This window comes from Mixophyes fleayi, chromosome 5 (assembly GCF_038048845.1).
Source record: "Mixophyes fleayi isolate aMixFle1 chromosome 5, aMixFle1.hap1, whole genome shotgun sequence".
Taxonomy (NCBI): Eukaryota; Metazoa; Chordata; class Amphibia; order Anura; family Limnodynastidae; genus Mixophyes; species Mixophyes fleayi.
Genome location: NC_134406.1, coordinates 51870283 through 51886575, shown reverse-complemented (window position 1 = coordinate 51886575; position 16293 = coordinate 51870283). Strand labels below are relative to the sequence as shown.

Here is a 16293-nt window from a genome sequence, read left to right as displayed (position 1 = left end):
AGCAAGTGAAGAGTCAGTTCTTGAAGTTGATATATTGAAGCAGGAAAAATAGGCAACCAAGTATCTGAGTCACTTGTGATGGATAGACGACTGTGTGAGCATCTCCAAAACAGCAGGTCTTGTGGGGTGTTGACATCATGCAGTGGTTAGTACCTATCAAAAGTGGTCCACAGAAGGACAACCAGTGAAACTGAGACTGTGTCATGGGCACCCAAGGCTCATAGATGCGCATGGGGAGCTCGTCTGGTCCAATTCCTCAGAAGAGCTACAAATTGCTGAAAAAGTTAATGCTGGCAATGATAGAAAGAACACACAGTGCATCGTAGCTGCCTAGCCGCAAACTGGTCAGAGAGCACATGCTGACCCCTGTCCACCGCCGAAAGCACCTATAAAGGGAATGTGAGCACCAGAACTGGACCATAGAACAATGGAAGAAGGTAACCTGTTCTGATGACTCACGGTTTCTTTTACATCATGTGGACAGCCGTGTGTGTGTGCGTCGTTTACCTGGGGAAGAGAGTACACCAGGATGCACTATGAGAAGGCAAGTCAGCGAAGGCAGTGTGGTGCTCTGGGCAATGTCCTGCTGTAAAACCTTGGGTCCTGGCATTCATGTGGATGTTACTTTGACACTTACCTAAACATTGTTGCAGATCAAGTACACCCCTGATGGCAGTGGCCTCTTTCAGCAGGAAACTGTGCCTGTCACACTGCAAAAATCTATCACGAATGGTTTGAGGAACATCACAAAGAGTTCAAAGTGTTGAATTGGCCTCCAATTTCCCCAGATCTCAATCGGATGGAGCATCTGAGGCATGTGCTGCAAAACAAGCCAGATTCATGGAGACTCCACCTCTCAACTTACAGAACTCAAAGGATCTGCTGCCAACGTCTTGGTGCCATATAGGACAGGACACCATCAGAGGTCCTGTGGAGTCCATGTCTCAATGGGTCAGAGATGTTTTAGTGGCACGAGGGGGACCAACACAATATTAGGCAGGTGGTTTTAATGTTGTGGCTGATTGGTGTATACATAAATTGTCTTGATAGCAGCTTATATAAGTCAGTAGACGATAGTTTATTTAAATAATAATATTGTCAATACAATTATTTCACTCACAGAATTAGCACAGCACTGCCCATTTTGTCATGTACAAACATGGCAGATGCCAGTTATTAAACGCTCTTTCAAAGACATAAACAGACCCCTAATCAAAGTAAGAATTTTCAACTATTGGTTAGTGACACTATACTGTTACTTCATTATTAACGCACTTGAAACTGGTCTTAAAGAATGCTGAAAAGTAAGCAATTACATTGTGCCAATTTCCTATTTGAATGCAAATTGTTCATTTTATGTATATATTAATCCATTTTCTTCCTGTTCCAATATGTTTTTTGTATCCATCAAAATTCTGACACCTATGAAATATACTATATACTCATGGATATATAATATACTCTTGGATGCTGCATGACAATAAGGAACTAGCAGAACATTACTGCAAATGGTTGCATACGAAACAATGCTATGTGAACCACACACCCACTAAAAAGTGTATGCAGCCATGAGAAGAGATGATGCAAGGATGTACGATCAGGGCCTTCTTAACAACATTATGGGTCCCTGGGCAAAGCAGTGCACCGGGGCCCCTCTATATATATATATATATATATATATATATATATATATATATATATATATATATATATAGATATAGATGTATAGAGATACAGATATAGATATATAGAGATAGAGATAGATGTACTTGCTCAGTGACCCTTGAAGTTTTTTTTGCAGGTTTATTCCTTTGCAGGATTATTTGTTCTAATTAAGAGCCCTGCCAATGGGGCCCTCTTGCCCGTGGGGCCCCCGGGCACCTGCCCATCGTGCCCAATGGAAAAGATGGCCCTGTGTACGATAGGTGTCGACCGCCCAGGGCGCCTTGCTGAAGGGGGGCACAATTTATGAATATTTTAGGTTCATTTGGTTAAAATTGAGTGCTAGGGGAGCAGCAATTTTGTTTCTTGCCCCAGACACTGAAATTCTAAGTTACAGCTCTGAGATGATGATACGGATTTTAGTTGGCAAGACAATAAATAAGTTATTACTATTGTTTTGGAAACCTACAGAACCAATAAAACATCCATAAAACACCTGCTTTCCACCATACTGTAGTAAATGGAAGCCTTGGTGTTTTCTCACTCTGCTTGTATATCATTTACTCATGCAGTTAACCATAATTTTAGCAATGCAACCTTTGTACAAGGAAGCTTTCATTGTAACTAAAGAATGAATGCAAATGACTTGCAGACTGAATCTGCTGGAAGCGCCCCCCCTGTCCTGCGGCTGATGCATGCTAAGGGAATGCTGGGTGGGTTGGTTTAGCAGGTAGGAGGATCACTGTAGCTCAGTCGGAGCTCAGGTTACAAGTTTAGGCAGCTGTGTTTCTTTCACAGGTGGCGGGGGACAATATTGGTCCTGACAGAGAGAGAGAACTAGCAGATAAATAATTATCATTATCACCAAGGTAAGAATTCCCACGATGTTCGTTAAACCATTTCACAGGTTTTTCTTATGCAGAGATTTCTGTGACTTGTAATGAAAGCAAATGTCAGCATTCTCTCTGGGCTTTGGGAACCTCTGTTAGACCTGTCACCTGTCTTACCTGCGTTCTAGTGAATACAGTTTTTTTGATAGGAGCTGAACACTTTACAGAGATATGTACAGCCGGGTAATGTGTTCAGCTGTAGCTTGCTTATTTGTTATTTCCTGAATGCAGTTCTTTGTATAGATGTTCAGTATTAAATACATATCCTGATTTATCCTGGCTGCAGTTGTGTCAGTGACTTAATCAAAGTTTAGACTCTCAGAATTTTACATTCATGACATTATAGTTATATTATAAGGCCGTTAGTTTAAGGAAACCATAGGTATAAATATAGATTTATGGCACTGTGTAGGTGCTGTACATAAGCAACGGGTGACTCCCTGTATGACTCTACATTGAAGCATGTCAGGGACCTCCTCCCTTTTACCTCAGGAGATATATTCCTCATACAGTCATGTAAGTGATGTAGTTTTTGCAGTAGTTGGTTGGATTAATAATGGATTTACCTGACAAGTTGTACATTATTTTTTTAAAGCACAGGATTTTCATGTAATTATTACAATGATTGGCACCTTACCATTATAGTAGTGCATTGCCATTAGAGCTACATTTAGGTTTTATATTTTGAATTTACTCTACTAATCAACAATAAGCCACAGTCTAGCTAGTAATATAACAAGGTTACAGTCGCCCCCAAGGTTTTGTGATAACTACTGTAGACTCCATTGTACGAAACTGCTTATTCAGTCGCCTCTGGAATGCGGACACGTACTTATTAAACACAAGCAGCCCATTACACAAAAACAAAAACCTTGTTGGCACCGAGCTGACCGTGCTAAAATCACTGTTACTGGGCTAAAGCATGCAGGCTCACGTTTCCTTGCTAATAGCAGCATGAAACGTGACAGAAGGCAGTATATAGAGATCACACACTATGTCTAGGGACATTTCCTATTAGTTTCATAGAACACATCTTATTCACTGTTAATGTATTATAGATCTTTTGTCTGAATTTTAGTGTGTTGCATTGTGTCTGGCTTTGTATTGTCATAAAGTTAATAAAGAACACCTGTCGCATATACTTTCATCAATTCACTAAAACTAGTGACATCACTAAGGCACTTTATGTCCAATATTCATGAGTAATTCTTTCTTAGTAAGCTGACATGTAGAGACAGTAGCGGACATTTCAATGTCGAATTTAGCAGAGAACACTGGCACCCTCCCCATTTTGGTAGCAGTGAAAGAGCCGTTGTAGGGCCGTGCCTAGCCCACATAAGCGTGGTTAGCACTTTGCAAGCAGTAAACTCCCATCAGACAGCCTCCTGGACACTGTGCATTTTCCTGGTTGTCCCTTTGTGCTCTCAGGGGCACTGTGAGCTGAGGCCGGGCAGAAGCTATGGCTGAGCAGGCTGCAACCACCTACGCAGAATCGGTAGTATAAACCTAATATAAATCACAATCATGCCAACTTGGAAAATTAAACAATCCTGCACCAGTACTCCTCAGCTTGACAGGGCACATGTCGCACCACTGTACCGCTCTGTTGATATGGGCACTTTTATTTGTATCCAGAAATATATCACAGTGTGTGATCATGTCGCTCTATAATATTTTGAATTCTATCAGAAGTACATTTCTTCTCTGATCTTAGAGTACATCTGCAAACGGCGCACTGTGGAGGTAGCCATTTTGTGCCTGAAGTAATACTCATGAGAGTGCAGGCTAAAAATGTACTAAGGACTATAGACAGAACACAAAAACTCTCAGCTTGATACATTTACCCCATGGTAGTTGGGGATGGAGTGTCCTGCCTAAATTGTAACAATTGCAAGGACTAGCCTTATCGGCTGCCCAGTATTTTACCAGTCACACCGCTATAAACTTGGTGCTAATGTAATTAACAGGGAAGAAACGTAACAGATATATGCTGATCAAAAAAGGTGGTAACTGTAGTAAGGACAGGGCCCTGTCAGAATAAAATGATAGAATTGAAAATATGCTTCAATAAAATGGGTTAAATTTCAGTAAAATCCATAATTCTATAAATATATTGTGAACGTTTAGTGTCACCTCTGCTAGTTCTAGTAACCAAATCCATAGTGGTTTGTAATATTTTATGGACCTGACAAAACAGAACTATGATTACATATTGTATATTGAAATACACAGACTGTAGAGGCTGTCTTGCTGTGTCCACGCCCAGCTGAGCTCTTGGCAATGTCAGCCTGACATATTTTTAAACAAATACTTTTTCTCCTCCTCCTGCCTTATTGTGGTGACTTAGTATTCAAGCAACTCATGGCTGCCGTCATGTTGTTTCAAGAGGAAGGACTATCTGTCATTTTAAATTTACCTAAAGTTATTTTTTTTATAAAAGTATAAAGAGGCTCGCTAATACGTTATCCTGTTTGTTAAACATCTATCCACCCCTAATGTGATTAGCTTACTAACCCCTATGTATTATGTCTGATAATTTGAATTATTCTTTTGCTAGAGCAGCCTATCATGGAACAGCTTTACTGTGCTGCAATGAGGGGTACTATAATCATACTTTCCTGATTTTCCTACTTCACTTCTAGGATATTAGCATAAAGAGGTGGACAGACAGTTCATGTCATTATGCCACTGAACACCTCCCAACATTTGGGAATCTGGCATCGGGATAGGGGAGTGGCCATGTTACAATGGGGCGTGACCACACATCTCAGGGGAGTGCCCAGCACTTTTGAAGTGCTAGGGTGCCTCGTATTGTCCTCCCCTTTAAACACCTCCACTGCCATGCAGAGCAGCAGTGAATGAGACATACAAATTTCAAAGCTGTCCCAATCAGGATGGTTGGGAGGTATGCCATTGCCACTCAGTGTTTACTAAGGTGGTCTAGGCTTGATGACATGATTCACATGATATCCCCACCCACCTTGCAACAGTTAAGCACCTTTCAGGAGAATTACCTGCTCCAGAATACATGTGGTCTCCCCTTAATTCAAATGTGTACTAGGCAGGCAGCGTGCATCTATGACTATCCACTTCAAAGTGTGGCCAGAGTGACAAGTGATACGGTCACTGGGTTCTCGGATCAAACGACATGGTGGTCCTGTGTGGGTATGGCCATCTTAATACCAGCAGGAAAGAACAAAGTGGCATCAATGTACAGTACAAGGGACATATTTATTATACGGTGGGAAGACCTATGGTATTTTTGCTGCCAATGAGGCTTCTACCTATACATTATGGGCTCACCGCTGGCAGAAAGATTCTGTGGGTATCAATAGAGATAATATTCCCCATGCAAAGCATAGGAAGACTGTTTAACAAGAATTGAAGTGATACAAGTACAGCCACAATCCCTGTTCTGTTATCTCCATCTCAGGATGGCAATAACAACAACAACAACAACAGAAGAAAATCACTGAAATAATGCATCCTTCTCTGAATAAAGCATTATTCTGGTCTTCAAGGATATTAAGAAATATACACTTTCTTCAATATCTGTTTAATTGTTTTTGTTCATGGAGTGAATCTGAAGAGTCAAGCATGGACATATTCCCTCAGACTGGCCTGGAGACAAAGTAAGTTAACCCTTACCACTCCGACCAGTGTCACTGAGGCAGCTTAGAATGGCTCAGCTGCCCCAGGGTTATGTTATTGGTGGATGGCAGTCATTGGTGATTTCAGCCTTGTCATTAAATTTTAGTAAATAGACCCCAAAGTCTCGTTTTCCGTTTCTCAAAAGACCCGAAAAAAATTGGCGTCAAAAGAAAACAAAGCCATAAAATACTTCAAACTTCCAATAAAACAAGTAAAAGCACACAAGGAAATCTGAAATTGACCACAATGTTTTATCTTGTAAAAAAATAAATAATAAATAGTAATAGTATAATATTTATTGTAAAATACCACCCAGTCTCAATTTAATTACATGATTATATTATTGTCCATGAGCTATGGCATTTAGATCATCAATAGTATGTATTCATTCACTTATAAACTCATGTAATAGGCTTTCTTCAGCTCTTCACAAACAGGGTGTGTCTGCTTGTTTATATTTATAGCCACAGAAAACACATTTTCTTTATAGCAGCAGGGCACACCATTTATCAAAGCATTCACATTACAATGTAAGATGACAATAGCACAGCAAACAACGAGACTTGTGTCTTTTATGTGGGTTCAACACCAGACTTCATTCCACTATAATCATTGTAACCACAAACAGATATCAGATGAGTGTAGGACAATAAAATCTATTTCAAATGAAGAAAGTGGATTAATTCAGTGGATCCCAAACTTTTTCAGTTCAAGGCACCCTTAGGTCTCCATAATTTTTTTCAAGGCACCCCTAAGCTAAAATAATTACCAAGTAGTCCCTCGTCTTGCTTACCACAGGCTCTGGCTGAGGCACCCCTCTAAGATTGCCGAGGCACCCCAGGGAGCCTAGGCGCACAGTTTGGGAACCACAGGATTAATTTAAAGTGGTTGTCTGTTACCTAAAGTCATAAGCCGGCTCCATCCCTTTAATGATCCGCAGAATCAGGAGGTATGATGTCACTGGTGCCTAGATATTTCATGTATATGGCACAAGTTGAGTAAAGGCTGCATGAGGGTACATAGAAGCCAGTTTAAGGTGGAAACTGCTACAAAGATGGCTTTTACTTTGGTAAATTTTAGCAATCTGGGGTTTAGGAAAAAGCAGGAGATTTTCTAGTGCTTCATATTGCAGTGAGATAACATCTTCTCTCACTGCTACTTAATATATTCTTACCACTTTGCCAACCAGTCAGGGGCCAATCGGCTCATGCGTGAGCTGGCTTGTGCAGCGGAAACAGACATGGGATCCAATTTCAGATTTGTCAAAAAAATATTAAAAAAATAAAGTATTTTAAAAAATGTTCAAAAAATATATGAATCAGAGCACATTCAAAAAAAGGTTTTATTTAAATCCTTTATGTATCCCCCCTCTGTTATGGCCATTCTCACCTCCATTATCCAAGTTAAATAGGCTTCCTCTGGTGATAGCTTCCACCGCCTTTGTTACATAAGGAGAAGTCCTAAGTCTGCCAAAAAAATCTAATTTTTTTGTGATTGAGGGCATTTCTCACTTATTAAATAGACCCCTTAATCTTTTGTCAAGTTACATAAACATTTTAGCATGATGAAAAAGGTAGGACTTGGTGGGGTGCTGAAGGATTTCTAACATTAACTCGGTGCATCAGTGACTTGTTCAGAGTTGTGGAATAACCCAGCACAGAAAGGGTGTAACTCAGCTCTGTCTTGTGTCCTGACTTTAATTACACTGCGCTCTCACCTGGCAGGAAAAACTGCTTCAGAACTGGTTTGTTCTATTTACCTGTATGGAATAATATTTAGTGACTTGACAGTGAGCCACCTGGGACTGTATTTCACTGCATCTGTAATATAGAGTAATATGAACTTAATGTTAGTGAATTCCATTTGTATATAAAGGGTTACTATTGGTAATAATAATATATCCAATGCACACAGAACTTATTAGCTATAATTGAAAGCACAGACACCTTTTCTGTTGCATTGAATTTATTGGTATATGAGCAATAAGCTGTCTTCACAAAACAGATGGGGTAAAGGAAGCCCAATCTCTGATAACATAAGCACCTTATTAGGGGGGCTGGGGAAAATACAGTGATAACTTACAACATTAATATGAGAGATTATTATAAAAACCCAATTAGGTTAAGTAGCATGAGACATAGCCTGGGGTTTCCTCCCTAGAAACTCTGGAAGCCCCTTTAACATATCATGCCCACACTTACGTTTTTAGAACTATATTTGGTGTTTTAAAAAGAACATAAAAAACAGATTTGAACATTCATTATTTTCATCTTGAAGATCCCTCTTTGTCATGCTACATCGGTGGAGGTTTAAATGCTTAAATATTTTTATGTTGAATGAATGTTAATTAATACCAACGTTGCTTAAGTAAGATCAGGCTTATTCAATAAGAAAATAAATGGAAATATTGGAAGTAGACCAATAGTTTATCTGGCTTAAATAAATAATACTGTTAATTATGTTACTGTTTTTTCCTTGTTTGCTCACTTTGCAAGGTGTAACCTATGATTATGTTGATTTTTTTTAATGTGCTACTTTGAGTGTAGCATTTAGTGTTTTTTTTTATACCAATGTGAGTTAGGGCATTTAGATTGTAAGCTCCAATGGAGCAGGGACGGATGTGAGTGAGTCCTCTGTACAGCGCTGCGGAATTAGTGGCGCTATATAAATAGCTGATGATGATTATGAATTATAGAACAGTAAAAAAAAGTTTTAAAGCTGCTACTTTTTAAGTCATGTGTCACATAATTCCAATGTGTAGTTCTCAACAATGAACAGTATCAGCCATAGAAGTTGGACAGGAGACCATGAAAGGGGCTGAACTTCACTTAAAAAATCTCAGCAGTCACCAATGTGATTTTTATGCTTTATAATATTATTTACAGTGATTTAACAGAAAGTGGTAATCATAATGGAGCATATGTTTCTATTAATTTAATACAGATTTATTTATTTTGTAAATGTGGTGATGTCTATAAAAAATCAATTTGCTTTTATTTTTTTAAACTGCACTGCAACAGCATATGTCTGCTTTGCACCAGTTTTTATAAATCCCCTACTATATGTCTAATGGAGCCTTTATTGCCCATTATTGGGGTTCCATAAAATAGTTCCAAAATATAGAGACCTTAGGTGTATAATATTATTAATGCATATTTCCATCAAGGGGTCTATTTTTTAAGCTGCGAGCCATAGATCCATCGCAGGGTCCCGCCGCTATGCGCATGAGCAGTAGTCACATAGAGGACATATCCTACATCCACCTGCATCGTTAGGTTACCTATAAAGGAGATTTTAGTTAGTTTAGGAGGGGGGTTGTCAGTGCTTTCCAACAAGCAGTGGCATAGTAAATGCAAGCGGCTGTACATTTTGTGTCGGTGCGGTATGCAGCGATACAAAATTATATTTACTGAAGTAACAACCCACAATTGATAAATATACCCCTAAGTTTCAATGAATTTAGAGCTGCTACTACCATGCTAGTGTAAACCATTACATATAAAGTAAAGTGTTGTAAATTAAGTGTTTTAAGGTGTTTAATAAAATCGGTTAGGAAAATGTTTTTATTTGAATGTGCCCCTAGGATTAGCCACTAGAGGATATGTGGCTCTAATGGGAGTCCAAAAAATATTACTGCACTACACTTGAGCCATTGGGGTACTGCATGTGAACATGTACAACATTATGTAGTACACACTTTGTTTAGAAACTTAGAGGGGTTATTTATGAATCTCCAAAGAGGTTTTATGCCAGCAATTAAAGTACTGTGCTTATTTATTATAAGAGGACTGCAGAAGATATTGGAGATATCTGCTGCAGTCCCAGCATACTCGATCTCAGATGCAGTCCCCAAAGTTGTCTAAATGCCATATTAAGCCCCGAAATTCAGAGCTGGACACCGACAGCTAACACCATCTGAAGATGTCATTAGCCGTTCTATCCTTAGGGGAGAGCATCACAGGAGAGGGATCTTACCGGCAGGCTTCAGTGTCCTCCTCTCCTTCCTATCGCAACGTGTACAAAGGTCATAAGAACCTGTAAGTAAGTTTTGCAAAATCCAAATAGATACATCAATTGCTCTATGAAGATTTAGTTTGAAACTTACCTCCTGGTATAAATGAATTGTGTTTGTTAAGCGTGACCTGTCCTTCATTCAACCACTACTTGTGTTTAACGAGTTATTGTCTACTTCAAAATATCTTCAAATAATTTACCCAAGACAAATGTAGATCAATAATTTTAATATGTTAAAATATTAGTCTTTCGGTTACCACATAGTTACTAAGTTCCTTTAGCACACATGGGTGAGTGCCATCTGGGCCCAGTACTTTATCTGACTTTATTTATTCCTACACCTCATTTTTGTTAGACAAGTGACATTTAATGGTGTGCGTAGACTAGCACTACACAATCTACAGTACTTCATTTATTTCATTGTTTGTGAATACGGTGGCTGAGTGTTTAGCACTTCTGCCTCACAGCGCTGGGGTCATGAGTTCAATTCCCGACCATGGCCTTATCTGTGTGGTGTTTGTATGTTCTCCCCGTGTTTGCGTGGGTTTCCTCCGGGTGCTCTGGTTTCCTCCCATACTCCAAAAACATACTGGTAGGTTAATTGGCTGCTAACAAATTGACCTTAGTCTCTCTCTCTGTCTGTCTGTGTGTGTGTTAGGGAATTTAGACTGTAAGCTCCAAGGGGGCAGGGACTGATGTGAGTTCTCTGTACAGCGCTGCGGAATCAGTGGCACTATATAAATAAATGGTGATGATGATGACGATGATACAGACAAAAAACATACTTAAAAGATCAGCTTTCTCTTTATTTTCTAAACTAATGTTTCCACTTCCCCACTTTATCATTCTGTATCATTTATCATTCACACAATATTATCAGAAGAAATGGAATTTTCACTTATTTGCCAGGAAAATGGTTTTACACGTAAGATGCAGCCTCAGTTAGACGTGAAAAGTTTGGGTTCAGATACTTTTGTACTGTGTGGAATGAATCATGTTGGAGGGTCTGAGTCATAAGGGCAAGAAACTTAGTAGGAGGCTTGTGTAGTTAACCGTGTAATCAAAAATGGTGCCAGTGTTGGGATGACTGCAAATGATGCACTTTGAGAAGTTATTAACCTAAGGACAATGTTTTAGTCTAGTTATCAGCATACTATTTCTGAAAACAATGCTGACTGGTAGATGTTTCGGATACTTTAATCCTATGTTGGCAGTGCTCAGGGCAAATCACTGTCAGCCTTGACCATCCCATAGCTTGTTGTGCCTTTATTCCTGTGCTCTGCCAGGGAAAGGGAAATAAAAGCTGAGTGAAATCTAGATTGTGAAACACACCTGAAGTTCAAATATTTACTAACATTCCCCAGTTACATTTCCACAGAATATATTATATGCTCCAAAGCTTTTTATACAGTGTAATTGCTGCCAGAGCTGTCCTTGCTTTACATGTCAGTGTACAGACTGTTTAGCAATGTTACAGTTATCTGGGGATTATAAGGGGCCGACAACCCAACATCTTTATACAAAAATGGCCATTACAAAATTTAGTGTACTTCTTTTAAGGCTCTATTTATTCTGCTTTTAGCTAGAGATAACAGATGGTCACAATCTCAGCGGGTTTGTGGCTAAACAGTATAATATAACCCTCCAATTTTCACATTATTGGCTTTATTGCTCTCCCCAGCCCTGTACTTCATGACTTATTAAAAAAAAGTCAGCATAAAACAGCAGTTGGGGATGGGGAAGAGGGGGGGGGGGAATATCTGATGGCCTGTCGGCAGTCTGGCATTATACCTTGATAGACCTAAGTTCTATAGAAAGGAAGGGCAAAACATTCTAACAGCTGACAGGAACTTCTTATTAGAAAAAAATCTAATTCACCAGGTGTCACCTGCAAAGTCAGTCCAACATAGTTTCGTATGATATTATGGTCTACAAAGGTGATAAGATGCTTAGTGGCTGATATCTCTTACTTCACTTAACCTCTTATCAACCTTTAACCACTTAAATTAATTGACACAAGACGTAAGTGTGGCAAATCAAAGAACTTTTATTTAAATGCTGGTAGAGAAAAGAGCAGTGCATGACTTCTGCCAGGCAACCAGGAAGTCCCCATATCAACTAAGGGACAACCGCAAAAAATGGGGACTCTAACCCCGGGCGCACATATCTACATCCAGGACACCTGTCCTGGGCACTACTGAAGCGCACTCCCTCTGGGTTAAGTGAACGTACCCACAAGTCTACCCATCAGGACGGAATTTGGACCGAGACTATAACCAACTGCTCTGAGAAAGGCGGGATCAGTGTGCCCATTACCGTACTGTGCACCCGACCACTGGGCATCGCTTCCACTGCTTTTTCCGGCCACTCTCCATCCACTATTTCTACTGGCACTTCCATGAATGCCAGGCATAGTATATCTATCCCGGACCAGCTTGCCTCTAACTGCAGGCATCAATGTAACAACCATGAAGGGTGGGTGGGCAACGCCAGGATCTCAAGAGACTGATCCTATCTCCGCCCATCCTAATTTAAAGACTCTCCTGTGACATCAGACGGGCGCACCCCTCCAGTTAAACTTTTGATCCCGAGGACTAACTAAAGCCTAGTGACACAGCCTCAAAATTTTATTATCCTTCGTGCTTATCTCAGGCCTCAGCTCTTAAGTTTATACTTGTAATTTACTTCAAAGAAAAAAACAAATCAAATGTTATGAAATACGCAATGTTCAACATTTTAATATGTAGGAGAAGCAACAAAATTAAAATTCGCAGCTCTAACCAGTCTACTTTCAGGATGCAACACATAAGACATAGTCCCATGCCTGGTTCTCTATGGGCATTCTGCATGTCCAAAACAATTCACCCTTTATGCGATTCACCCATAACTGCCTATGGAGCAGGACAGTGGATCTGTCAGTAAAGTTTGGAGACTATTGGAAGCTGTGTATAACAGCTGAGAGAGGCTGAACCTGAGGTACAGAATGGTGAGAGTAGCAGGTGCTGCCGTGAAGCAAATCAGGCTGATTTGAGTAACCAGCGAGGAGCAGAAATACTTTCCTCATTTACATTCTGACAGAGATGTCTAGGAGACACTAGTAACAGAGACACAATACTAACTGGTGTAAGTTTAGACCCCTAGACAGTGAGTTGTTTTTTTCACCTCTGTTTTATTTAATTTCAAATCATTTTGATTTATACCCTTGTGTTATGCTCCTGTATCACAAGCATTGTCTTGTTTTACCCTTTTGAAAATAAAACACAGGTCATAGTTTGTTTTACCTATAAGTTACTGTGTCCCACGTCTGAAGACCTCTGATGGAAAGGTGTGACTTGGTCTCCAGTGACAAGGTCCTGCTTACAATAAGTAACCACTAAAATAAAAGAAACACTGACATAAAGTGCTTTAATTAAGCGATGAGCTACCACACGCTAAAACAGCGGTTTCAGTTCACCTGATCATAGAACCTATCTAGATCTCTTGAAGGCATGTGACTCCATTTCTATAAGAAATTGTATAAGTTAAGGTTTTGTAAATATGTGTGGAAAATACTGTTCCCTGCAAGGCACCAGATATCCTTTTTCCAAAGTTGTCTCTCCTGGTAAACCTATACACATATTCACCGTTCTCCTAAAGTCATTATAGTCTCTTCTTCTAATAGCCAAAATGTTGGACAACTTTAACACATGACTCATATAAGAATCTATTTAACAAGACCCGGTGGTAGGGAACATTTTTTTATTGCTGCTTATTGCAGCGATAGAAAATCTTCTTTCGCCCAATTGAACAATAAAAGTTTGCCGAGGCAGCTGAGCGATGCTCAGCTCACCAGTGATACAGGCTGGCAGTGGTAAGAGGACTTGTACTGCTTCACCAGCCAGTGTTTGGTCCATCTGCCCCTGCAGGAGCTGGCTTAAGGGTTCACCCATGTACACAGGACACAGCACCGACTTAGGCTTTCAGTTCCAGACTTGTTATATACATATTAAAATGATTAAAAAAACATAGAAAAACAATTAAGTAAAGACCATTCCGATTAAAAGAAAGATTTAATTTAAATAAAGCCTTTTTTAAGTAATCCCCCTGCTATCACCATCCTATCCACAGTAAATAGCTTCCTCATTCTATTTACTTGATGAAGGCTTTCGCCAGTGTTCGTTTTCACTGACCGGGAGGCTTTGGTAAATATGGAGAACTCTAGTTTTCACCTGATCTAGAGCTTTTCTCCCTATAAAAAATTAGACCCCTAAGCATGGTAGGATTTTAATTGCTCTAGAACTCAGGAACCACTCCTATGTGAAGCACCTGCTACCAATACACATGATAATACTGCATATTGTGATAGGTTTCAGTGCTTTGTGGTGCCTTTAACTACATATAGAACTGAAACTTGTTATTAATGATAACTTTTACTTACATATTTAGCTTTTTCTTTATAACTTATTTCAGTGCTATTTAGCGCTCATTTATTTATGTTGCATCGGGATGTGACACAAAGTTGCTTTAAGGATAAACATATACACAAATCAGGGAGCACAGCAGAGCTGTCTCCTATACTACGGTAACAGAAATCTGTCATGTGATAAGCACAAAACTTGGTTGAAAAGCACAGAAGGATGCATGAAAGATAAAGCAGTGTATTTAGCAGTGTATTTAGCTGTGTACTTAGTAATAGCTTCAGAGTGCATGTACGAGTCGGCGTGCAATAATCCCTTTAATTTCAAATGCTCTTTAAAGATTTGTACTAAGAGCAGATGGATCATCTGAAATAACAGCAATGGTGAGTTGGAATTTTCAGGGCATTGTGTAAGATGAGGTTTTAGAGAACTGGACAAACAGGCACAAGGGGTTGAGCTCAGTGGCTGGATAGTGAAACACCGCCACTGGTGATGTCAGATTATAGGTTCTACTCTGGAATGTTCACTCTATATACTTTTATGTACCTGTCTATTACAGCTGACCTGTCACCTACACACACTGACCAGATATATTAGCAGCCACTATAGTAGTCGCGGTGATGTCCGCGCTGCACAACGTCAGCAATTGAATCTTCCCCAATGAGTCCATAGTTATTCTGCAATAACATATTTTTCAATATATAAAGTGAAATAGTATTGTTCATTTAAGTGAGGGCTAGTCTGTATTGTACTATAACACTATATATATTAGATCCCGAGCCCTTGTTCTACCGGTTCTTGGATTACCCTCCAGGTAGTGTGCAACCTCAGTGCGTGTGACTTTGCAGACCTCCCCTAGGCTTTGTGCGCCGCTTGGACAATTGAAGATGCTCCCTACACAGCTTAGGAGGAGTGGTACCATGCAGACCAATAGGAAGCTATTGATCCGTCACTTTGCCCAGCCTTTAATCAATGTGGCTCAGTTAGGGGTCATAGATGTGGCTGGAGCCCCATCCCCCCACAATATTCGGTCACTGCCAGGACCTCAAGGGAGGCTCAGGCCTGATGGTATATATCAGACTACTCTTCTATACTAATTGTACTGCAACCATGAATACACCGTAAAAAGTTACTTGTAACATGTGATTCCAGTGAATTCAGACTATGGACATAACCACATTTTTCAAATCTGTTTCCTGGACTTGCAACGATTGTATTAGTGTGGAAGATAAATGTCTTTTTGTGGTTTTCTGTAAAAGATCATACTGGTTATCCCTGATGAGCCATGTGTGGTATATTACAGATTTTACTTACATAACATTCAGCTTCTGGAATCGCTTTACCTGTCTCCTGTGATTCCTGTCTCTAGAGGCCTTTAGCAAACATTAAAAAGTCAGATCCTCTAGTCACTGATACAGAGCATGGATGGTAGAGACACTGTCAGTTTCAGGTCATAGGCAGCACTTTTACTGAAGGCCAATATTCTGTATTTGTATCTGACCCACTTCCACTCTTTTGACATTGATACAAAGCAGGTTGCCTGTTTATGTGGATCAGAAAAGTGATAAGAGAGCTGTAAGCTACCTTTCTACCGTTTTCTCCAAAGAAAAGTGCAAAGTAACCATTTTAAGTAGTTAGATTTTCAAACGTAATATTTCTGAACATCCAGCAATATCTAG

The 16293-nt window shown here is 39.7% G+C and overlaps 1 protein-coding gene across 1 annotated transcript in view; it reads left to right on the top strand.

Moving 5' to 3' along the window:
* The first annotated feature begins 2404 nt into the window (after positions 1-2404).
* Positions 2405-16293, top strand: part of VILL (villin like) — a 70335-nt gene continuing 56446 nt past the window's right edge. The window contains exon 1 of the mRNA XM_075212191.1: positions 2405-2531. The gene's annotated coding sequence lies outside the window, so the exon portion shown is untranslated. The remainder of the gene's footprint in view (positions 2532-16293) is intronic.